Below are 23,859 nucleotides of genomic sequence, written 5' to 3'. Positions count from 1 at the left end.
TTTAGAAAGTCCAGCTTCAGCATCTGCCACCGAAGCACAACTCAAAACAAAACAGTCAAAAACGCAAAGAAATGCTATCCAAATGCAATGGGGTCACATCAACACCAGGCAGGAGAGAAGGAAAATGAGGAGCGTCTGCTGGGAGACGGTTATTGTACGAGAAACATCGGATCCGGGTCCTGTCTGTGGATGATCTGAACATCATCACCGGGAGGTCCAGAGGGGAGGAGACCGTCACCCCCTGGGCAGAACAACTCCACTCAGCAGAGCGGGACACCGACTTCCCGCCGCGGTCTACGCTTCCCAAAACCTGTCGCTCGAAGGCCTGAACAGGTAGTTGACCCTCTCCGGATAGTAACAGACCATCTTTGTATTTATCAAAAGACGTTTCTGGGAAATCGGCATAACCCTACGCAAAAGAACAATTGGGCGTCGGTACCATCCATGTCTGCCGTGCTAAATACCCACAACTACAAACAAAAATAAAGGACATTTAAAATGTCCAAGACGTGGGAGCCAGTTAGTAGGAACTATTTCCAGATAGTTAGTATTCACCGTTTATCCAGCGATTCTTCCCCAGGTACACGCTGTGTGTTTGTTGTACGTGACTCCAGGCCCAGGTAAGGAGTCTAGATTTTTTTCTAAGCTCAGTGTGAAGCATCAGAAGATTTTTAATATGGAGACTGAGATGATCTGATCTACATTTTTAAAACATCACCATTTGCAAATAGGTATAAAAATAAATTTATAACGATATCCATATGGAAATTTTCTGCCTATTAAAAATCGTAGGTATCAGAAAGCATAGACAAATAAAACATCACAAATATTAATAACTTATAACATTCAGCTTGATGAGGAGGAAGAGGCAGTGAATTTAGAGTCAGCAGTTAACAGATAAGCCCAACACATTGGGCTCCAGGTTACTGGGAAGTCGCTTGATCGAGGTCTCAGCTTCCCTTTTAATAAAATGGGGACCTAAAATAAACCTCACCTCCCACCCGGGATTACGGTGGGATGGGGTCTGTTGCTAGCATTTGATAAGTGAAAACCTGCATATTTATTCATTTAGTGCACCGAGCATGTCCCTTTCTGCTAGGTAAACGCAAGCTATTTTATTTCACCTTTTTCATCAGCCAGCTGCCAAAGACTAAAATAATTTTACCTGTTCTCTTTTTCTGGCCACCTTTGGACAAAAATCTCGCATAAATGAATCAAATCAACAACTGTGTATAGTTTGCCTAGCACATGTCTGGCAAGAAAAAATTAGAAGCAGGAAGAAAAGTTACGGTCTTAGATAATCCTCAATTACGAAAGAAGTTAATGGCATGGAGGGTAAGCAAAAATAAATATGTTACGATGTAAATTGAATGGCGTCTACTAAACTTTTATTTTCTAAATCTGAAACACACCGTGACCCATTTCAAGTAAGGCTATCCAGATGTCCCCTCGCGCACTCAACAAATATTTACCGACGTAGGCGGTGTCTGGTCTAAAGCTGGGCGCTAGAGATGGAAAGGAGGACGGGGAGGACCCAGGTCTCTCCCCCTGGGGCATGCTCACTAGGAGACGTAGAATCCACGAGAACACCAGAACCGCGCACACAGGCGGTTCATTGTCACGTCACCTGACGCACAGTGACCTTGAGTTTCTGATACGGTGACACATTCCACGGAAAATCGTTCTTCAAAGACTAATAATTAGATTCCTTAAAGAAACAATTGTGGAGACACTCAGGAACGATGCTGACATTCTGCATTTTATAACTCTTTATGCCCCCAACATTCTGCATGTGGTAGCCTCTCGACTGTTGTTCAATGATCATAAAATACAAAGGGAAGACATTTTTTTTCTACCTGCAACCTTTATAAAACACATCTTAAACCCCTAGTCTGGGAGAGAGAGGTTCTGTTTCATGCGGACTCTACCAACAGCCCGTATAACAGGTCTCCAAGGAGCACAGAACCAAGAATACATTACGAGACCATCCAGACGTCAGGAATCATACCAGTGGGCAGCTTATATGTTATTGGACTACAATACAAACATTAAAGGCAACATTTTTAAAGGATTGCAAATTTTAAGAGGATTGAGCTTACTCCACACGTCATTCAATTCAGAAATTCAATTCTAATAATTATCCTAGAGTTTGGGGGAGAACAGAGGAACCATCTACACCTTAAACATGGGGTTGGGAAGTTCAAGTTCAATCTCGTGGGAAATCACTTTATTCTTTGCAACAGGAGATTACATCATCGTCTCATTAGCTTGGTTTGCACAGCTGCAGGAGGCGCTATGATCACAAAACCGCCCACTTTGTGTCCCTTTTAATTTGGCTCAAGCGTGTTTTTCTAAGTGGTTTCCTCGATCACTTTCTGGGCTGGACTAGGTGCCCTGGACGAATGTATACGCACTTTCATTTAATCTAACACGGCGTCTGTTTTTGAACCTCAGCATGAGATCGATTTAACCTTGATCATAAACCCGTTACAGATGTCATTTTTAAAGATTTCTTTTTGGAGTTGCCTTGGCAAAACCAGGAAAATTAATAAACCCTCCGAGGTCAAGAAAAATTTACTAAAGTATAAGGAAATGTGAAAGCCGAAACAAAGAGCAGTTTCCTACGAGTGAAATAGTGTTTGCATGCAAACTGCCATCATTAGCATCTACCAAACGTTTGCGGGGTGTCACGCATCGCCCCGAATGTGTCAAACGTAGGTCACACTTACGCCGCTTGCCTTGAGCACACCTAAGAGGAGATCGTAGGAGCTTTAGAAGGTCTTTGTAGACTTGGAATTCCAAGGAGTTGGGCCTGACCCTGTGAAGGCGAGAGGCTCAGGAGGGGTGCTATGATTCTAACACGGCACCCGCGGCAGGGACGGCTCACCGCACTTGTCTCCTGCTCCCCTGGGAACAGCTAAACCATATTTCCCCGCCTCCTCTGCAGTCGGCTGTAGCTATATCTATACAGCAGCGTTCTGGCCAGGACGGTGCAGGCAGAAGTGACATATATCATGCCCAGGCCCGGCCCTGGAAAACGCCCCCTACAATTCCCTACTCTGTCCCTCTGCATTGATGAGTGAGACGTTGACACCCGGGAAGTCTTGGCAATCATGCGTTGAGGACGGAGTCTATGAGCTGGGGTCCCTCAGTAGCTGCCTGGAGCATCTTTCGCCGCTGTCAAAATTAGGCTATACAGGAGTGGACATGCATTTCCATCGTACTAGACCACTGAGATGCAGGGGTCATTAATTACAGCAGCCAGCGCGACCTGAACTATCGCAACTTCCTGGTAGGGCTTTTTCCAGTAAAATGGGACCCTGCCTTGGCCAACCGTACCCAGGAAAATCCTGTCCCAAAATGTGGAATTCTACCCCTGGGCGCGTCCTTTCCCCGGAATCTTGCTGGGACAGCAGCAGGAAGAAGAGCTAACATTTAGGACGCTGTAATCAAATGGACCGATTTTTACTTTCCTGTATTTTCTAGGGAAAAATAAAGCTCTTCTTGCACATCACACCTATTTTTAATAGTTAAAAAAAACTAACACTGATGAAATAGTCTATGAGCGTGGACGGGGACGTAGGGCAATTATCTAAATATCTTGGAGTCCTTTGATCCATTTCAGCCTCTCTCATAGTCTGTCCTCTGCAAAACCACACCTGCTGTCCGGAAATTATGGAATTCGGGGACCAGAAGAGGGATAAAGATCAGGCAAACTGACATCCGGGGAAGTTGAGGCACAAGTCTGAGGTCAGAGCTCCTAAGTGGTAGAGTTGGGATCACGGACCTGGGTTTCTAATCCGGGCCGAGTGTTTTCCTGCGATGTTCCACTTTTCGCGTTTCGGTGACTCATCTCCAGCCCCCGGTCTCTGCCGTCTTAATCAACCTGCCCCCGCACGCAGCCGACCACTTCCAACACCTGGCCCTGGCCGGGTCCTTCCTCTTCCGGTGACTTCCGGGCTCCTGTGTGTGCCCATGGGTCACCCCCCAGACGCCTTTCCCTGGTAACCAAGCTCCCTCCCCCCAAACGCCTTTCCTGTCATGCCTCCCACTCCGGGTTTTCCCTGCTACGAGCTCACGATGACACACGTGTGACCAATGAACCGTGAAAGCTGGCAACACACAAACAGGATTGAGCATCACCAAATACAACGGAGACCGAAGTCACTCTGACACAGGCAGTGACACGTGCAATCTCGTAGCGCCACGTAGCGATTATGTATCAATGACTGTAATCAGCATTTCTCTGGCGCAGCCAGAACCGGTTATTGCTGGGTTCACTGTCAGGAGGGTGGAGAGAAAACCTGAAAAGTGACATCGCCGTGATGTGTCGCGGGCTTCTGCATCCAGTCTTGGGTGGGGATGAGCAGCCAGCTCCTGGCTCCCAACACTTCTTTAGCAAGAAGTTCTCAGAACTAAGAGTTCCCGAACTGGGATCCGTGAAACTGGAAGAGCACAGGAGCCTCCAGAGACAGAAAGACCTGGGTTCAAATCCCAGCTCTAGAACTCACTTGACAAGTCATTTAAGTATTTAGCATCTATGAGCCTCAGTTTCCTCCTCTGTAAAATGGGTACAAAAATGCCTACTCGTCATAGCGAGACAGTGTGATGTAAGTGAAACAATGCATTTCATGCACTTGGCCCAGGCCGGGTGTGTAGCATACACTTCATAAATGGCAGGCATTATCACCATCTCCTCCGAGCTGCCCAGCCCTCCCACAGGTGGAAGGTGGAAGTCCGATGTGTCAGCCATTGGCTCACGTCCCCTCTAAGCAAGCTCGGCTGGGAGAGATGCAAGACCAGAAGTGAGGGGAGGCGATGTCAATCCTTTTGGAGGACAGACCACCATGGGTGTGGCCTGTGCATAGGGAGCAAGCAACAGAAAGGCTGGGGATGGGGAGGGAGGAAGGAAAGGGAAGGAGGGTGCTAGGAAGGAAAGACAGCAAGAAGCTCCCGGGACACACTCGGCTGCACCGCGGCTGCACCCACGGCTGGCGCTGGCCCTGCTTTGCGTCAGAGTCTGCCTGTCCTCTAACTCCTGTCTCCCCTCCTCGTCCGCCGTCCTAAGGATGATGGGGACAAGCCAAGAGCCGTCCTTTGCTGTCCCGGAGAGGAGAGGTCCGCTCTAGCGTGGCCAGTCGGAATTCTAAATCTACTTCCTGTTCATTCCGCACACCGTCACCGAACACGCGCCCCACGGCAGCTAAGCCCGGCGACCCCCTCGGGACTGGCCCCACGGCGGGGCCGACACTGTCTCGGGTGTGGTGTGAGTTACCCAGGACTGTGGAGAGCACTAGTTCTATGGGGAAATAAATTAAACTCTTTGACACACTATTCAAGGCCTGTCACACAGTGACCGAACATCCACCTCTCATCTCCCGTCTGCCCCACCTTGCACTTGTCCCAGGTCTGGTCCCAAACATGCAAAGCCCGTGATAGAGCTGAGCACTTTCACATGCTCGATGCTTCCTCTATCCGACCTGCCTTCCCCACAGGCCTCCCCTCGCTCCTTTGTGCCCTAGCAAACTCCTACTCATCCTTCAAAACCCAGCTTAAATGTGACCTCCTCACTGAACCATTTCTTAAGTAGAAACATTATCTCCCATCGCTGAGTCCCAACAATCTTCAGCTTCCCCATTTATCACACATCACAGAAACTGTCCAGCTTCCCCATCGGGCAAAGGGTTAATTGTCTCTGTAACCCCAGCTCTACTGCAAGAGCCAATCCTTGGTAGGGTCACGATTTTTGTTTGGTGGGTGAAGTGATAATGAAACGACCAATAATTACAAAGTATTGGGAAAGCCCAAAACATCAGTTTTAAAACGACAATGGACTGTAACAATGAACAATTTTGCAAGTTTTGTTGTTAATCGCAGATGAATCATTCTCTCAGGACCAAGACTAAAGCTGGGTTCAAGCACCCACACCTTAGAAGGGCCACCCAACAGGCTTCTAGCTCATTCCCACCAGTTATTATTTCGCTAAGTTGCCGTGGGTCTGCGGAAGAGGGGATGGGGTGGTGGAGTCCCCTCCCTAAGGAAGACTTGGGGGCTGTTTGACACCAGTAAAGTGTCGGGTCCAGATTTCTGTCCCTTCTGTTGAGTCGAACTTTGTTGCTTTGTTTTCTCTATCGAGCCATTGTGGTATCTGGCCTTTGACCCTTAGCTCGTGGATGACTTTATGCCACCTAAACATTTGTACCCCCGTAATATTCTGAAATTAAAAAAAAAGTCTCCGGGTCCTTCTTTCTTGATTACGACAGGATACACGGATGCACCCGGAACGCACCGCACCCACCTCCCCTGGGGCAGCTCCATCGTTGTCCTGGGTGTGCGGCAGAGACACGAAATGAGGTTTTATTCAGAGAAACCGAGAATGTGTTCTCCAGGGCAGAGGCCCTGGCAGGGAAGGAATCAGACAACAAGCAAAGCCTCTCGTCGCGGCAGACAAGGGCTTTGGTGACGAAGCCGCAGCATCTCTGAGGCGACATCTCCTCCTCCTCCCGCCCACGGCCTCGCTTTGCCTGATGTCATCGTACCATTTCTGATTGCAACGCATGTGCCCTTTCCCCGAGTTTTGTTTTTGTGATTTTCTTTACATCCTTTTGGAAGTAGCATACACATATAATCGATCCCTAGAATGTTCTCTTCAATGAAGTCCTAAAACACGAGGAGCACATTACAATACGATACTGGCACATCCAGCAGAGAACAGATGATGCTGGGAATGAGATTCTAGACAGCGTTTAAACAACCTGAAGCAAAACTTTTAAATCCCATGTGCGTGTGTATGCATGTGTATGTGTGTGTATATGTATGTGTGTACGTGTGCATATGTGTGCACGTGTGCATATGTGTGCATGTGTGTATGTGTGTACATGCAGGTATGTGTTTGTGTGTATGTGTATGTGTGCATATGTGTGTATGTGTATGTGCGTATGTGTGTATGTGCGTATGTGTGTATGTGTGCATGTGTGTATGTGTGTATGCATGTGTGTACATGTATGTGTGTATTTGTGTATATGTGCATGTGTGTATATGTGTGTATGTGTGCATGTGTATATGTATGTGTATGCGTGTACGTGTGTGTATGTGTGTATATGTGCATGTGTGCGTGTGTATGTGTATGTGCATGTCTGTATGCGTATGTGTGTATGTGTATGTGTGTGTGCGTGTGTATGTGTGTATGTGTATGTGTGTATATGTATATGTGTGTATGCGTGTGTATATGTGCATGTGTGCGTGTGTATATGTGTGTATGTGTATGTGTGTGTATGCGTGTGTATATGTGCATGTGTGCGTGTGTATATGTATGCGTATGTGCGTGTGTATGTCTGTATGTGTGTGTGTATGTGTGTGTATGTATGTGTGCATATGTGTGTGTGTAACAGATTGGTGCAGCTCACTCACTGAAAGCGTAGAATCCTATGCTTTATTCTAAGAGTCATATAGTCTTATAATAGCTCTTCCATTTAGGTCTATGATCCATTTTGAGTTAATATAGTGCAGTTTTAATACACATTTGCTGATTAATTAAAGACACATTAATAATTTTAAAAATGTTAATTCTGGAATAATCTTTCTTCTTCCCACCCTCCCTTCGAAGGCTCACCGCCCGCCTGCCATGCGCGAGTGCCGTTAGCCGCACAAAGACGGGTGAGTCATTGTCATCACTACAAACGATGTATAACCCGACAGAAAGTGAAAACATAGAGCCTTGTCGTGAGCAGTGTGAGAGAGACAATTACTTGCTCTAGGCATCTAGACGCAGCCAAATACCCTTCAAACCAGAAGCCGGGAGAGAGCGCTGGAGACTAAGGTTGTCGTCCCCTGTAGGGCGTGTGGCTGTCACAGCCCCGGGTGCTCAGAGGACCGAATTCAGGGTGCGTCAGCGAGGACACCTCACTGGAGGGGAAGGTACCCAATGTGTGTTTAGGATTCGGGGAGATGGAAACGGACGGGGGGAGAGCACCCCAGGTGGCTCCAACAGCACACCGCAAGGCGCAGAGTGAGGACGCACAGAGAGAATTGCAGCAATGATGGGTCGTGCTCCGTGGCCAGCGCAGGTGACAGTGCAGACGGGCTACACAGAAACAGTGAGGGACACTGACTCCCAGGCAAAAGAACTCGACTCACACCGCGTCTCGTGGGAAGCGGGCGCCAGGCACAGTTGAGCCTCCGGCAGAGTCTGCGGTGGCTTCGGCAAAGGCAGGCCCTGAGCTGAGCACTCAGACACACGGTCTTCCCTGTCTCTTGCCTTCACTCTACTCCCCTCGATGTAAAGAAGGAAATCGATTTCCCGTAGAGTCAACTGCAAAAAGAGACCATTCATAAACTGGGTTCTTGGCAGGCTATTTAGGACACGGTCCTCTCCTGTGGGTGACCAAAGGGAACATTTAGAACAGTCGAGGCAGGAATGTGGCTCACTGCATTGTGGGAACCAGCCCGCCAGGCCTGACGGCCCACTGGAGACAATCAAAAAAATCGATTAATAAGGAAATACAATTAATTAGGGGAGTTACTAAATCCTCCCACATCTAAGCAAAGCCTGATCCACTATGTGATCTCACAAGCAGGCAGCGGGGTGGGCCAGTTCCTCATCCATCCTGCAAGCGGCCCCTACTTAAACCTGTCATTACTTTTTTTTTAAGTCCATTGATCATTCTGATAAATATATATAAAATTTGTTTAGAAAGAGAGCGATTAAGCCTGTGATCTAAGTCCGTAGAAGTTAATATTGATTAAGACACAGGTTGGTAGGATGGAGGAAATCACCACATTTTGAGCGAAGTAGCTCCTGAATAACAAAGAGGGATGAGCCTGAGAATGTTCCGGAAGCGAGATGCTCGCGTGCACGCAGAGCCAAGCAGACTCTGGAGCTGGCGCCGCAGCACAGCTCGGACGGGAACAGTGACCCTCACTGCGCTAAGGTCCCTCTTTTGCGTAGGAGCCAAGGGCTGTGTATTCAGTGAGGACCCGAAACACGGGCAACACGGCTTCCCTCCGCTCACCACGCGTCCTGCTCCTTCCTCTTCCTGTTCTCCATCGGTTTTCGCCTTTCCCGACAGAAGACTCAGTCCCTGCCCGAGTCCCCACCTAAGCCAGGCCGGTCTTCAAACAAAAAGCAGCTTTTTCACTAAAGATCTCTTTTTTTTTTTTTTTTAAAGGAGTGGGTGGAAATGTCCTCACTTGACCTTAAAGGCTCAATGAGTCTTAGCGCCAAAAAGCTGGAGACAGGCCGGGTCCGTGCGGCCAATCGTGATCTGGCAGAAAGACAAGGGAGAACCCTGCGCCGGAGGCCTATCAGATTCTCACCAGCCCGCGAAGGCCAAAATCGGTAACGGCAGAAGGACCCAAGTTTGCTGAGCTCTGAGTAAGTGTCTGGGTTAGAGAAAGCTCTAGACAGAGGGCAAAGACACACCAGGCTGCCGCACCTCGGGTGTCCCTCTAATCCTCGGCAGAAGGGAGGTCAGAAGATCTAGGTTCACCAAGGCTGCTGTGAGGGTTGAATGAGGAAGGGTCTGTGAATACCGAACACAGGCGACCACAGGGCGCCAGTCTGAAGCCACCGAGCCTGGGGTGGCCGTTCCTCCCAGTTAGCTGAGGACGGTCCCAGACTCCCCCTGTCCCAGTGTCTCGTCGGGTTAACTCCCCCTTTCTCTCCGAACACCGTCTCATTTTGAACGGCAAGCTATATGGTTGCTCCACTAATAGGGTTACCCTCGTTTCATTTCTTTTTCAGTATTTCAGGAAAATATTGCATATGTAGTTTATTTTACAGAAGTTTTCTAATAATAGCCTGTTGAGACGATGCAAAAACACGAGCCAGACCTAAAACAATTTGGCAGACTCACAATCAGTTAACCGGCAGTTCCCAGACACGGTATTAATTGGCAAAGCTCTCCGGTACCTCCTCCTACGAGCGAGGCAGCCCTTTCCCGGGCTCTTGGCAACCTGACGTCTGCCAAGGCCATGCAACACAGGTGAGCTCCACCTTCTTCGGTCCTCCTGCGTCCCTCGGTTTCCACGACATCACAGTTTCCTGGGTTTTCTCTCGTTACTCTCATAGCTCCCACTTCCGACCTGGGGTAGAGACTTCCTCAAACTGAGACCTCGTTCTACTGCGTTTTTCTGACGTGGTCCTTTCCCCGAGAGACGGCCGCATCTCACAGCTCAACCCTGACGTCCAGCGGGGCTCACAAGTCCAACGTGAGCAGGTTAAATCCGTCGTCTCAGCCTGAGCGCCAGGCCGCCACCCCCCAAAGCCCACGGGACTCTGCCTCCGGGTGGGCTGCCTCCATCCCAAACCCAACCTGCCCAGACTGAAATCACGACCTCTCCCAACACGCAGGGGACCCTCTCCAGCCTGTAGCAACGGCCCCACCCTGCCGCTTGGCATTAACAACCGAAACGCTGAAGTTGGGTTTCAGGCTTTTCTTTCATTCATCACTATAGTCTACCAAGTGCTGCTGATTTCTTCAAAATTCTCCTCATTTCCATTGCTCAGGGATCCGACCCCGTCACCCGTATGCGGTTTACGAGGCGCCCCCCCTCCCCGCCCACTGATCTCACACCATTGCGCCCTTCGTTTTCTATAGTCTGGCCAAACCCAATCGACCTGTAAATCTCCCGCCGCACAGAGCTTCCTCCTGTCTCAGAAGTTTCAAATGCGCTATCCTTTCAGCCTAGAGCGTGTTTTTTCTCTACTTCCACGTCCCTTCCCTCTTTCCCAGTAGAAGAGAAGAATCGCTACTCTCCATTCAGGCGTCCACCTCAACGTTGCTTCCTCCAGGGAGCCCGAGGTCGACACCCCACTTGGACTCAGGATGTAGATTCCAGATCTCCTCAGCCCCCGTTGCCTGGTGTATTGCGCAGTGCACTGGTCCTCGCGGCACTTACCCCGCTCGTAAGCGGGTTCTCACAAAGGTTAGTTAAAAGGGGGAAGAGGAGCCCTCCCGCCGGCAGGCAGCTCTGCTCTGCGCACGCCACGCACCGCAAACCCACTCCCGACTCACACCTTTCCTCCAGCTCTTGTCTCTGTGTAGGGTGCTGTGTCATCGTGAATTATAACAATGAACATGCATCTTGGTCTTCATCCCTGGTTCCTGCCACAAAGGTCCTAAAATCCTTGCAATTTCCTGACCTATAGGGATGCCGGGTGCATCTTTTGTTCTGCAATTTGGTCTCTGGCCCCAGCTGCTGACAGAGAACTCACAACACTCTGGAATTTCCTGGGTAATAGGAGCATCCTCTGTTCTAATGAGGTGACTCCTGGTGGCTCCTGGGTGGGGCTGGTCGCTGGACGGACCAAGCCGTGATCCGAGGCTCGGAACTTTCAGCCCCAGCCCCTGCCCTGGGAGGAGGAGAGGGGTAGGAAATGGAGTTAATAACCAAGCACGCCGAAGTAATAAAACCTGCGTAAAAATCCCCGCGGTGCAGGGTCCGAAGAGATAGATTCCGGGCTGCTGAACACCCGGGGGTGCTGGGAGGGAGGCCACCCAGAGAGGCGTGGAAGCTCCGTGCCTTGCCTGGTGGCATCTCTTGCATCTGGCTGCTCACCTACCCGTGCCCTTTGTCACATCCTTTGTAACACACAGGTAAATGCGAGCAAAGTACCTCCCTGAGTTCTGTGAGCCTTCCTAGCAAATGATCAAACTCAAGAAAGGGCTCGTGAGAACCTCCAGTTTGTAGCCAGCTCAGACGGAAGTTGCGGGTGACCTGGGGACCTGCCACCTGCAGTTGGCATCTGACGTGGGGACAATCTTGGGGGACCAGACCCTGAACCCGCGGGGTCTGTGCTCACTCGAGGTAACATCACGATTGCGCTAAACGATAAGACACCCAGCTGGTGTTGGGAGAAAGGGTCAGTACAGGAGAAAAAACATAAAAACATATGTTATGGTGACCAGAAGTACGAGAAAGTATAAAGAAGGGAAAAAAGTTTGTTCTTTTCTATGAAGATGATTTTCCTTTTCCCTCAGCCTATTCTTGTCTAAAGTAAAGTTCAATTGACGTAATAACTCCCCAGTAACTGTCTCCAAAACCCCTTGTTTAACCTCTTATGAAATCTTAGAGATTAAATCGTTCACTCACACATTGGTTTACATGGTAACTTGTCTGCTCTGTGTGTGTGTTCAATCTCCAAGCACATCATCAAACGTTCGAAGACCACGTCCTACATTCCATTTTTGTGCCCCTCGGTGCCTGATTTGGTGCTGCGCGGCACACGGTCAACACCCCACAAGTCCCCCGTGTGATCAAATGTCTCCATGTAAAGCGACTCCACCGACTCCCAACCTGGTCTTGAAAACCAGCACACGCCCGGGGCACCGCACACCTCATGCGGAAGTCACGACAAGCATCCAAGACAAGCCTCCTTCTGAGAACACGCGGCTCACTTATCAGTGACGATGTAACGCGTTTGCCAACAGATTTCTTATCTCCAGAAAATCATTTCGGCAACATAAGAACTGAGACAAAAATCCACTCGGACATTCTTTACCGGTCACTTATTTGCAGACTAGCACACTCAGACTTTGCTCTCCATGACAACGTGTCTGCAAAACAAAACTCATAGTTCAGCTCCAGGACTCCTAGGAAGACGGAAGTTGGAATGGAGAATCTCACACTTAAAGAAAGCAAATGCATCTACCTTTTGGTCTCCTAGTCTTCAGGGATGGGTCTGTTCTTTAGAGAGAGTGTGTGTGTAAGAGAGAGAGAGAGAGAGAAAGAGAGAGAGAGAGGATGATATTGACCAAGACAGGAAGAAGGTTAGGCTGTCACTGATGATCAGGTGAACTAGGTAAGACCTAGGTAATAATCTTACTAGCAGGTCTCAATTTATTCACCGAATGTTTACAGTAGACGTATCACGTGCCCCACCAGCGTCCGCTGAGTGAACTACCAAGAGAAACAGAGGAGTCTTCAAGAAGCTCTCGGTCCGGTGTGGAAGCAAACAAGGGACCAGAAGGCAGAGCTCTGTGCTGGTCTACAGCGGCGCCGCGGCGGGTGCGTAGACGCCAGAGAGGAGCTCGCTGCCTCTGCCCGGAGGGTTCTGGAACCAGAGAAAGAAACCGCGACAGGCTGGACAGAGCGGGAGGAAGTGACATTACCCCAGAGGTCAAGGTTATTGTTTCCAGAACAATCGCTCTGGGCCCCGAGCTCTGCCAGCCAAAGTTCATTACTCACAGATGATCGAGCCTGTAAGGGACCCAGGCTCTCTCGCCCAGTTTTTGGTCACGCGCGAGGCAAGAGAAGCTAGAAAGCAAAATGCAAACGCCTTCGCCCTGCAGCGTGCTGGGGGCCTCTGGGAGCGCGCCGGGGGGTGCGCGGTGACGCAGAGTTGCCTCGACTGTGTCGTATCCACGATTGACTTCTGGCCCATCGCCAACAATAACAATGAGAACAGCTGTGGCGCAGGGCACCAGGCAAGCACCAGAGGCCACGCTGCATGCTTCGCTGCGTCCTCTCACCTGCCTCTCCCAGAACACTCACGAGGCAGTAATCTCCCCATTACACAGATGAAGGGAGAAAGGTTAACACTTAAGTACCCGCTATGTTCCAAGCACTGAACAAAGAGTTTTACACACATTGTCCATTCATTTAATCCTCAGAACAACCCTATGAATTAGGTACAATTATTACCTGTTTTTACAGATGTGTAAACTGGGACTCAGAGAGGTTAGGTAACTTGCCTAAGGACACGCAGGAGGCAAATCTAGGATCTGGCCCATCTACTAGGTTGAACGCCAGGAAATCACATTATTTAATGTTTTTTGGTCTCCTAACACAATAATGTCATGGGATTCAATGTAAGAGTTCCAAAATTCATTCAGTTTCCACCATGTTCTCTCATAAAAGGGTTTGAACTAGCCTTTGTTAAATATATATCCTTAAATAAATAACGAAAAAGAAAGAAAAAAGTGGAGGAAGAATAAAAATCCAACCAGAGGAGAAGGGAAGCATATCAGTAAGAAGCAGGGTAGGAAAACCAGGGGAGCTCACACTGACGTTTGGCTTTGCAGCACCGGCTGGGCAGGACAGAAAGCACCGTGGGAAGCGTCTGCAAACCACCATTGCAAGGAAGCAGCTGGAAATCTGAAGGTGAGCTTGAGCTTGTTCCCACAACTCAGACGCACCATTGGCTTGAAGCAAACAGGAGCCAGGAGGTGTAACATCTGCCACGGGTGGCACTACTTAGAAACAACAAGGAATTGTTCTTATGATGTCAGTAACATCCCTGAAGACACGTAAGAGTTCATCACATTCAAAGCCCCCCTGAGGGACTCTGGGTGTTTGAACAGCACAGTAGGGATCCCACTGGCTGGGGCTCCCCTACACCTCCTGGAAGAAATGGTTAAAGGAATGCTAGGAAATTCAGGATGGGGGAGATGGCAGAGTTGATGCCAGAGAAGCAAACATTGGCCCCAGCCCCTGGAAGGAAAAGGTCTCAGGTTTGCAGGGACAGCCCCTGAAGGAGGACAGGGCTGCAAAGGAGGGGCCTTATTCTAGGAGGTGCCAAGTGGTCTAGAGGAGAAGCCCAGGTGGGCAGCTCCAAGTCCTCCTGGAGAGGTGGGGTGAGGTAAGGCAGAGGCCACTGAGATGGATGATGGATGGATGGACGGATGGACGGATGGATGGATGGACGGATGGATGGATGGATGGACAGATGGATGGATGGATTATGGATGATGGATGGATGGATGGACAGATGGATGGATGGATTATGGATGATGGATGGATGGATGGACAGATGGATGGATGGATGGACAGATGGATGGATGATGGATGGACAGATGGACGGATGGATGGATGGATGGACAGATGGATGGACGGACGGATGGATGGATTATGGATGATGGATGGATGGATGGATGGACAGATGGATGGATGGATGGACAGATGGATGGATGATGGATGGACAGATGGATGGATGGATGATGGACAGATGGATGGACGGACAGATGGATGGATTATGGATGATGGATGGACAGATGGATGGATGGATGGATGATGGACAGATAGATGGATGTGGATGGACAGATGGATGGATGGAATGGATGGATGGATGGATAGATGGACAGATGGATGGATGGACAGATGGACGGATGGATGGATGGACAGATGGATGGACGGACGGATGGATAGATGGACAGATGGATGGATGGACAGATGGACGGATGGATGGATGGATGGACAGATGGATGGACGGATAGATGGACAGATGGATGGATGGACAGATGGATTATGGATGATGGATGGACAGATGGACGGACAGATGGATTATGGATGATGGATGGACGGATGGATAGATGGATGGATGGATGGATGTGGATGGACAGATGGATGGATGGATGGATGGATAGATGGATGGATGATGGACAGATGGATGAATGGACGGATGGATGGATAGATGGACAGATGGATGGATGGATGGACAGATGGACGGATGGATGGATGGACAGATGGATGGACGGATGGATGGATGGACGGATAGATGGACAGATGGATGGATGGACAGATGGATTATGGATGATGGATGGACAGATGGACGGACAGATGGATTATGGATGGATGGACAGATGGACGGACGGATGGATTATGGATGATGGACGGATGGATAGATGGATGGATGGACGGATGGATGGAGACACAGAGCACGCAGGGCCATGGTCAGGCATGGCTGCACAGTTATGCCTGCAGCTCGTATGTGCATACATGATTGACCTCTGTGTTTATTCACACAAGCCGGTCACTTCCCAGTTTCATTTAAGCTGGTTTGAGCCACATCTCTATCACTGGCAACTATAAAAATCCTCACTGGCAAACTCCCACTTCCCCACCCCTCAAAAATACCCCAACCCATTCTTTAAATGTAGAAGATCATTCTGTCATGTCCCTACATATAGGAAAAGAGGGAAATGAAAGGGGAATTATGTATCGCGGGAGGGGGGAAGTGTCATTGGCTTCAAATTCACTTCCCTGATTCTCAATTAAGATTCTCACCAAAGATTCAATGCAGTGGATAAAGGAATTAGTTGGTTTTCTATTGTTCTCTGCAATTCAGCAGTTGCGCCTCATCATCAGGAAAAGGATATTTTCCAGTTACTTTCATTTACACCTGCAAGGAAGCCTGTCCTTCTCTAGAAGGACCTCACCAAAAATTTGAAAACATTTCAGATAATTACTCCTAAAGAGGCAACAGAAGAGCAGAAGACAGAAAAAAGAAAAGCTGGAATACGTGTCTCTTTATGAGGTAGTGGGGACTGGATGAGGGACCCCTGCAAGGCTCATCAATTCTTGGTTTCACACATCAATCGACACCCAAAAGTGAGGAAACCTTCTCAGCCTCTAAGCCAATTACACCACTGTGCACTTGTGAGTAGAAATATGACTTTCATGCAGCTCTGGGAAAAAGACATGAGATTGTAAAACACTTAGCAGTTCGTTTCCTTGAGGTTTTTGCAATGAATGAATATTTTGGATAGATAAAAATAAAAATGGTAAGCCACTAGCAGGAGCTTTCTCATATCCATCTTTCAAAGAAAAAATAATCTTTAATACAACTAACTTAAAAATATTGAAAGGTCTGTGTAGATCTAACCCCTGTGTGGTCTGTACTTTTCTCAAGGGTTAAGGACAATCACATTGGCCACTGATGGTCTTTCCTGTGTGGAGTTCCTACCCGAACTTCCCAGTGACATTCCCAAGAAGCCTCTATTCTCTAAAAGTACGCTGTCTCTCCAGGGCTTCTCCGGAAGCCCTTCCTCCTGCAGGTTTGCCCAGTATAGTAACATTGGTGAATCCACCCAAGAATTGGCCAGGGTGGGACATCTGACCCTACCAAAGGTGAACCTTGAGATTGGGTGAGAATTGGAAGATAACATGAAAACCAACTCAAACATGAACCCGACCATCCACACAAACACACAAAAGCTCTAAAATCTATTCGCCATTGTATGACATTAAAACCTAAGAAGTGCTATATTCTGATTGTACTTGTAAAACAGATCCACTATTATTCTCTTACCTCACTCACTCTCTATAGAGAATTATTTTTAAATTAAGGGTAGCATGAAAAGTAAGGATGTTAATGGATTATCACGTATTGAATACAAAGAACTCCACGACTCACAGTGATATTCAGAAAAAGAAAGAGGCGGAAAGAAAAAGCTCTTCTCTAAAGGAAACACAAGCATACCAGCTCACAAATGTAGAAACAATCGGGTTAGAAATCACCAGTTTGCAACACCTATGTAATGATTGATTCAGTAGATACCAAACCCACTGGGTGAAAGGTTTAGGAATTATCAAGTTATTCCCACAATTACAGAGTATCTTTCACAGATGACAAAAAGAGAAAATGTGTATTAACAATGCGTAAATCTTGGGGAAATCATCTTGGCCGATTACTCGATGATAACATCAGCAGCAACGTGACACACTCTCTCATGTCCCACGCCAAGAACATTACGCCATCACCCGTGTGATTCTCCTGCCACGACTGTCTAACCTCAACCTGATCACTAGCAAGTAATTAGAAAAACCCAAATGTGAGACGTTTCACAAAATACCTGGTTGGAAGCTTTCAAAAGTCCCAGTGTCATGAAAGACACGAAAAGCTGGACCAATTGTTCTAGGTTTACGGAGACTAAGAGGCAAGGTAACCAAATGCAGCGTGTAATCTTTGGATTCTAGAGTTTTAAAAATCAGCATCAAAGATGTTCCTAGGGATGCTGAGAATGTTTGACTCTGGACTGTGCGTCAGACATTGCTGTATCGTTGCTGAATGTCTGACTGCGTCAGGGGGAGAACGCCCTCCACAAGCTGCGGCTTTCAGGAGTTGAGTTTCACGGTGTCTGCGTCTTACTTTCCAACGGTTCAGGAAAAAAGAGGCATATTTACATAAAGAGATAAAGAAAATATGGCAAAATGAAAATAATTAGTGCATTTAGGTTCAGGGCGTATTCATATTTATTCTATTATTCTTGTAACTTTTCTGTAAGTTTGAAATGGCTCAAAATATAAAGTTGGGGGAAAAATTTGTAAAGAAACGCCCGAGAAAACCTTTGTAAAAAGTTATTTGATTTACCCAGCTAGCACTTACGCTGCCCGAAATCAATCACTCAACTTTACAAGGGTAAACAGCTTACGTCCCAAATTAATTCCATCGTCCTTTTGGGCTGGCAAAGTTCCTCTGCAAAGGACCCAACAGTAAACACGCTGGGTTTTGTGAGCCACACATATGGACTCTTGTTTAGTTTAGTTTTGTTTACGATCCTTTAAAAATACAAAAAACGTTCTTAGCAAGGCGGCCAGTACAAAAACAGGCCAAGGCCCACAATTTGCCAACCCCTGATCTCGCTGAAATTCCATAGGGTTCCCCATCTAAATAATAAAATCACAGCCAGGAAAACGAATCAGAACCTTTCCTTTCCGGAATTTTTCTGAAACAGTCTGGGGGGGGACAGGGAAGCAGACGGCACCACAAGTGAGTGACCCCATCCTGGGAGCGGCTTCTTTAGGCAACGGCTTTTTGCAGGTTTCCTTTTTCACCCTTAAATTCTCGAGGACATGGTGCAGTGTGTGATTAATGTTTCTAACGCCATGACTCTGGTCGCTTGTTTGCAGCCCTCTCACACTTTGGCCCCCGACCCAAACGCTCAGCAGAGAGCTCGCATCATTTAAGCACCTAAACCCCGACTACACACACACTTGGCAGAAACGACAGAGGAAGAAAGAGATGGTTATGGCAGAAACACGTCTACTGTAATTCTTCTGGGCACATGCATTCTATTTCACACTTGCTGTTACTGCGAGTTATGCGTTTGTGCGTAGGGGTTGCACGCAAAGCCGGAGATCTCCCAGGGTGATTTTGGGGGAGCTCAGTGTCCACGGTGCATGCCACCACTCTCGTTTGTCTCCGTCGGGTCTTGGTGGCTGCAAAACGAAAACCCCACCATGCCCTGCTGACCGCGGCCTCCTCTCCTTTCAGCTCCTCCATGCTCTCACTGCTATGGAACCTGCCTTCTTACCCCAAGAGGGACCACCAGGCTCACATTTTTCCAAGAGCACGGACCCCATGCAGTCCTTCTTTGTCCTCTGCCCCGCTGAGACCCACTGGTTCACCCTCTGCCCTGCGCCTCTCCCCACCCTTAGGTTTTCAGGCACCAACCTCCTCTCCCCTCCTCACCTGCTGTGAGAAAACCTCATGTTTTTCTCTTCCACTAAAATCCCAATTCTGGAATAGGACCACAGTGAAGAGCAAAACCTAAGGAATCAGACCTCCCGAATTTAAATCTCTTTTATCTTTGTGACTTTAGCCAAGTGATTTAATCCTTTGTGCCTTGGTTACTTCCTCTGTAAAATGGGAAGTATAATAATAGTACCTTATAGGCCACAGGTAAGTTTAGAACCAGGTTGATAAAAGGAAAACCAGACCCCAGCCCCAGAAGGTACCCTTCTGTTTGATGAGAACTATTAGTTTTTTTTCAGACTCACAAACAACCCAGGAAATTTTTAGTGAACAAAGAGCATATGTTTCTACACAATTGCAGCTAATGTTTACAGAAGATTCAACTCAGACAAAAAGGTGAGAGTTTGTTGAACAAAAGAAAGAATTCAACAATGCCATTTAGGTATTAGCCAACTGGGGTTATAACCAGTGTTCCAAGACACCAACTGGACTTCTATTTTGAATAACACAAAGCTGGAAAGCTCCAAATAATTTTTTAAAAGAGAACTATATATTACAAAAGCCCAATTCTAAGAACTGAACTGCTTAGTTTTCAAAATCTGAAATTATAGCGAGTCCTTATATTTTTAAATGTTGCTATCGTGCAGGGTAGCTACGAGCTGGAATTCCTTTATCACCAGCATCCACAAAACTCTCTCTTGTTTTAGAGAGTGGCACAGCCCTAGACATTCTCACCTGCTCTCCAAAGACAGGTGTCTGCAACTGTGTGGATCCACAGTCTGGGAACCCTCGCTTTCCTAAGACCTTCCCAGCTGAGCTTCCCGGCTTTCAGCCCCGGCCGTGACAAAATCCCACACCCCTTCTTGCTAGGTTGGCCTTGAGACACAAGTCCCAAAAAATGTACCTGCTAATCTCAGTCTGCGGCTGCCCAATATTCTCAACGCAGACAAACCCAGCCATAAAGGTGAGAAAGGAGACCCTCCTCCTCCACCGTCCCCCACCTCCACTGCGTTCAGCCCCTGGGTCATGGTTTTGGTTCGCATCGCTCTGTGAGCTCTGCACTTAGAAACGTCCGCATGGCTGGTTCCTCTGGCTGCCGACCCGGCTTTCTCTTGGAGGCGCCGGCTGGAGCTCGTGCTACTGGCTTTCCTTGCCTCCGGCTACCCACAGGCCTCATTCCTGCTTAGCACACGCTTTGTCAGGGCTGCCAGCCGGAGTCCCACTGGGGAAGTGACAAGTTGATCCCTGTTCTCAGACTCCAGAGCTCACACTCCTTCAAATACGCCAGAGTCTAATCCTCCATGGTTAGAGACTTGGGCAATGATGGGCTTGTCTCTGGTTTTATCCTACCTGCCCAGGCAGCAACATTGGCCCACGTTGCCCGATTGGGCCAGTTTCCCCAGCTTCTCCCCAGGCTGTCAGCAGTCCAAGCCCTTTGCTTATTTTAAGAAGCCCCTGGATATAATCTATACCTCCATGCTGTTCTCACCATGCTATTTCCTACCCACAGCCTGGACCTAAAACCCACTTCTCCATCCCAGCAACCCTGACATTCACTAATGTGTCTGCAGAAGACCGATCGTGGATGGTGGCCCTGCATACGTGGGGGACCCCATCCTCTAACTCAGCATCTAGGCAAGAAACAAATTCCATGTGAGCAAATACCTCCAGAAGCGGGGCCTCGTCTTCCAGCAAGCCCACTCTGAATCCAAAGCCAGGTAGGTGGCATCGCCCTCTGACAGATGCATTCCTGGGAGCAGAGTGGAGACGTAGATCCCTCCAGGAATCTCTGGAGCAAATGTCAGGTAAACAAAAATTGGTAGCAAAGACTCACTTCAATGGAGCCAACATGGTCCACATGAATTAGATCAGATTCCGGTGAGTGTATTAACATCGGGAAAGGGCTAAGCCCGGGGTCACTGGAAAAGCAAGTGCTAGAACAGGAGAAGAGCATTTGGAGCCCACCTGGGCTTGTCTCCGTGGAGGTGCTGAACTAGTTATGGCTTCCCTAGGAGATGAGCTCCGCCGTCGCTGTGTCAAAGGGAAAAGAGGCGATAAGGGAGAGAGTAGAGTAGAGGGGAGAGACCCCCTAGGAAGAAGAGTACGGAAACAGCAACAAAAGATACAGATTTTTCTTCGAAGAAAGAGAGCAGTGGGGAGGCAGGGAAAAAAGCTGGCATGAGCTATTTTGAGAGGTTCTGTGAAACAGTCAACATTTGCACAGCTCTGAACATCATCCTTCTGAGGTTCACAAAAAGCCTCCGAAATAGACAGAGTTATACATTTTTCATTACTGTCTTAGAAAAAAACATGAGACTCAGGAGATTAAACAATTGAAGGGGTAAGGACCTGAATCTCTAGTCCTCGGGCTCCAAAACCCACGAGTGTGTCCCAAATAATATTCTGAAAGTTGCTAAAATGAGAGTCATGTTGTACGTGATTCCATTTGCAGACAGCTCAAGCGAAGGCGGAATAGATGCTCTAGCGACAGAAATCGGAACAGCGTCTGTCTGCAGGGGGTTGAGATTCAGTGGGAGGAGGTGCGATGGGATTTTTGTTTTATAGCTTGGTCAGGCTATAGGTCACCTGCACATACACACTTTTCAAAACCCAGCAGATTGTACACGTAGGAGCCGTGCATTTCATTGTCCGCACACTTCACCTCGATAAAACAAAAATAGGTGCACAAATTACAGAACGTGTTAAGTAAATTCAGGTTTTGAAACCTTGAAGTTTATGGCCGTCCATTTGTAAGTACTAAGCCCCTAGCTTATTTTGTATCTAGAACCACAAGAGCTCTTAAGTCTTCCAAACATAAAAGTTAAACATTGCAGTTACTGTTCACATTTGAATTTTGCCAACGGCACAAATGAAACATGTTCAAAATACCTCGGTGAAGTTGGCCCAGTAAGAGACATTACCTGGCATCCTTCTGAGATGCTGTGACAATACAGACGTGCTGTTTTCCCTTGGCACAAGCTGCTTTTGTTTGACATTAAAAAGAGGAGAAAAGCTGCTACTTTTACTAGAATTAGGTCCACATCCTTACGATTACGTAGGCCCAAATTCCTACATAGCAAAAGTTGATCTGAGCTGAGTGGCAGCTACCAGATTATCCTTCTTGACCTAGTTTGCAATTGCCGCAGCCTCTACCACTCCCTACTACACACCAAGACTCCTTCGCTGCCTTGTGTTTTCTGCCAAGCCCAGTGATTTTTTCAGTACCAGATTCGAACTGTAAATAAATTCAAAGTAAGACAGCAGAAGCTTTACAGACAAACTCAACAGTACTAATGATGTTTCTTGAATAAAACCAACTGGGTGTAGGTTATACTTACTCGCAGAGAAGAATTCCATTTTCTAACCCTGTCCGAAAATCTTTATCACCAAAACTTCTGCCAGTCACTTGCTGGAAAAGAAAAAAGAAAAAGAGAGCATAAATTTTTCTTTTTTAATCAGGAAGCTCAATTTTTTTTATTATTAACATTTAAGAGCCTTAAAAAAAAAAAAAAAAGCTGGTGGTATTCCAAGAATGGTAAAGATCTGTTAGGCCTGAATTTCCTTCCTGTGCAGAGCTTTGCCTAGATCAGCTAAAGTTGAATTTAGACCATTTCTTTGAAGCTTTTTTTCTATCTACTACCTTAAAAAATGTCTGTCCTTCCTGATAAGAATTTCTTACTTTTGGGGGTTTGGCCACGGTAAGTCAAGACCACACCCTCTTCCATCCAGAGGATCCAACCCACACACACCGTCAAAAAAGCCTGTGGAAAGTTCCACCTGTGGATAAAGTCCCTGTTTACTAAAACATTCAGGGACGGGGGGAGAAGAGGATATAGACCCCTACCCTCAAGAGACTAAAATCAAGACCAGAAGACTAAAGCCAATATCCGTAAATAACATGGCGGAGCAGAGAAATAATTAAAAGCTGGAAAAGATTAATCATCTGGCCGACCAAGACGGACGGCCACTCTTGGTGCCTCTGGCTATCGGTAGCCCTGTGGCCAAGCCACCAGGGAGATATTTATTTGAGCATTCGGTAAATATTTATTGAGCACTGACGATATGCCAGGTAACTATGTACACAGTCACCCCTCGGTATGCAGGGGAACTGGTTCCAGGACGCCTCTCAGATGCCAAAATCTGCAGATGCTCAAGTCCCTGATATAAAATGGCGTAGTATTTGCACATAACCTGTGCAGGTCCTCTCGTATACTTCAAATCATCTCTAGGTTACTTATACTACCTAATACAATGTAAATTATACTACCTAATACAACGTAAATTCTATTTAAGTAGTTGTTATACTGTATTGTTTAGGAAATAATGACAAGAAAAAAGTCTACACATGTTCAGTACAGACGCAATTGTTTTTTCATATATTTTTTGCCCCGCAGTTGGTCAAATCCACGAATGTAGAACCCGTGGACATGCAGGGCTGACAGTACTATCTGCTCTGAAGCAACCTCTAACACAGCACAACAAAAAGTTATAGCCAATAAAGGAGGTAAAATTGAACCATAAAAAATACTAACAATAAAAAAGACAACAAAAAAAAGGAAAAAAACAAAGAATAGATGGAGCAAATTGAAAATACATAGAAAGGTTATAGACTTACACCTGACCATACCAATAATTACATTAAAAATAAATGGTCTCAAGAATAA

At 47.4% G+C, this 23,859-nt stretch overlaps 1 protein-coding gene across 1 annotated transcript in view; it reads right to left on the bottom strand.

The window, feature by feature from the left end:
- Positions 1-23,859, bottom strand: part of LIMCH1 (LIM and calponin homology domains 1) — a 388,718-nt gene that overhangs the window by 201,185 nt on the left and 163,674 nt on the right. The window contains exon 2 of the mRNA XM_012648487.1: positions 22,534-22,604. The gene's annotated coding sequence lies outside the window, so the exon portion shown is untranslated. The remainder of the gene's footprint in view (positions 1-22,533; positions 22,605-23,859) is intronic.

This window comes from Propithecus coquereli, unplaced genomic scaffold (genome assembly GCF_000956105.1).
Source record: "Propithecus coquereli isolate 6110/MARCELLA unplaced genomic scaffold, Pcoq_1.0 Scaffold288, whole genome shotgun sequence".
In the NCBI taxonomy this organism is placed as follows: Eukaryota; Metazoa; Chordata; class Mammalia; order Primates; family Indriidae; genus Propithecus; species Propithecus coquereli.
The sequence above is the reverse complement of the archived record's forward strand: the minus strand, read 5'-3'. Positions and strand labels throughout refer to the sequence as shown.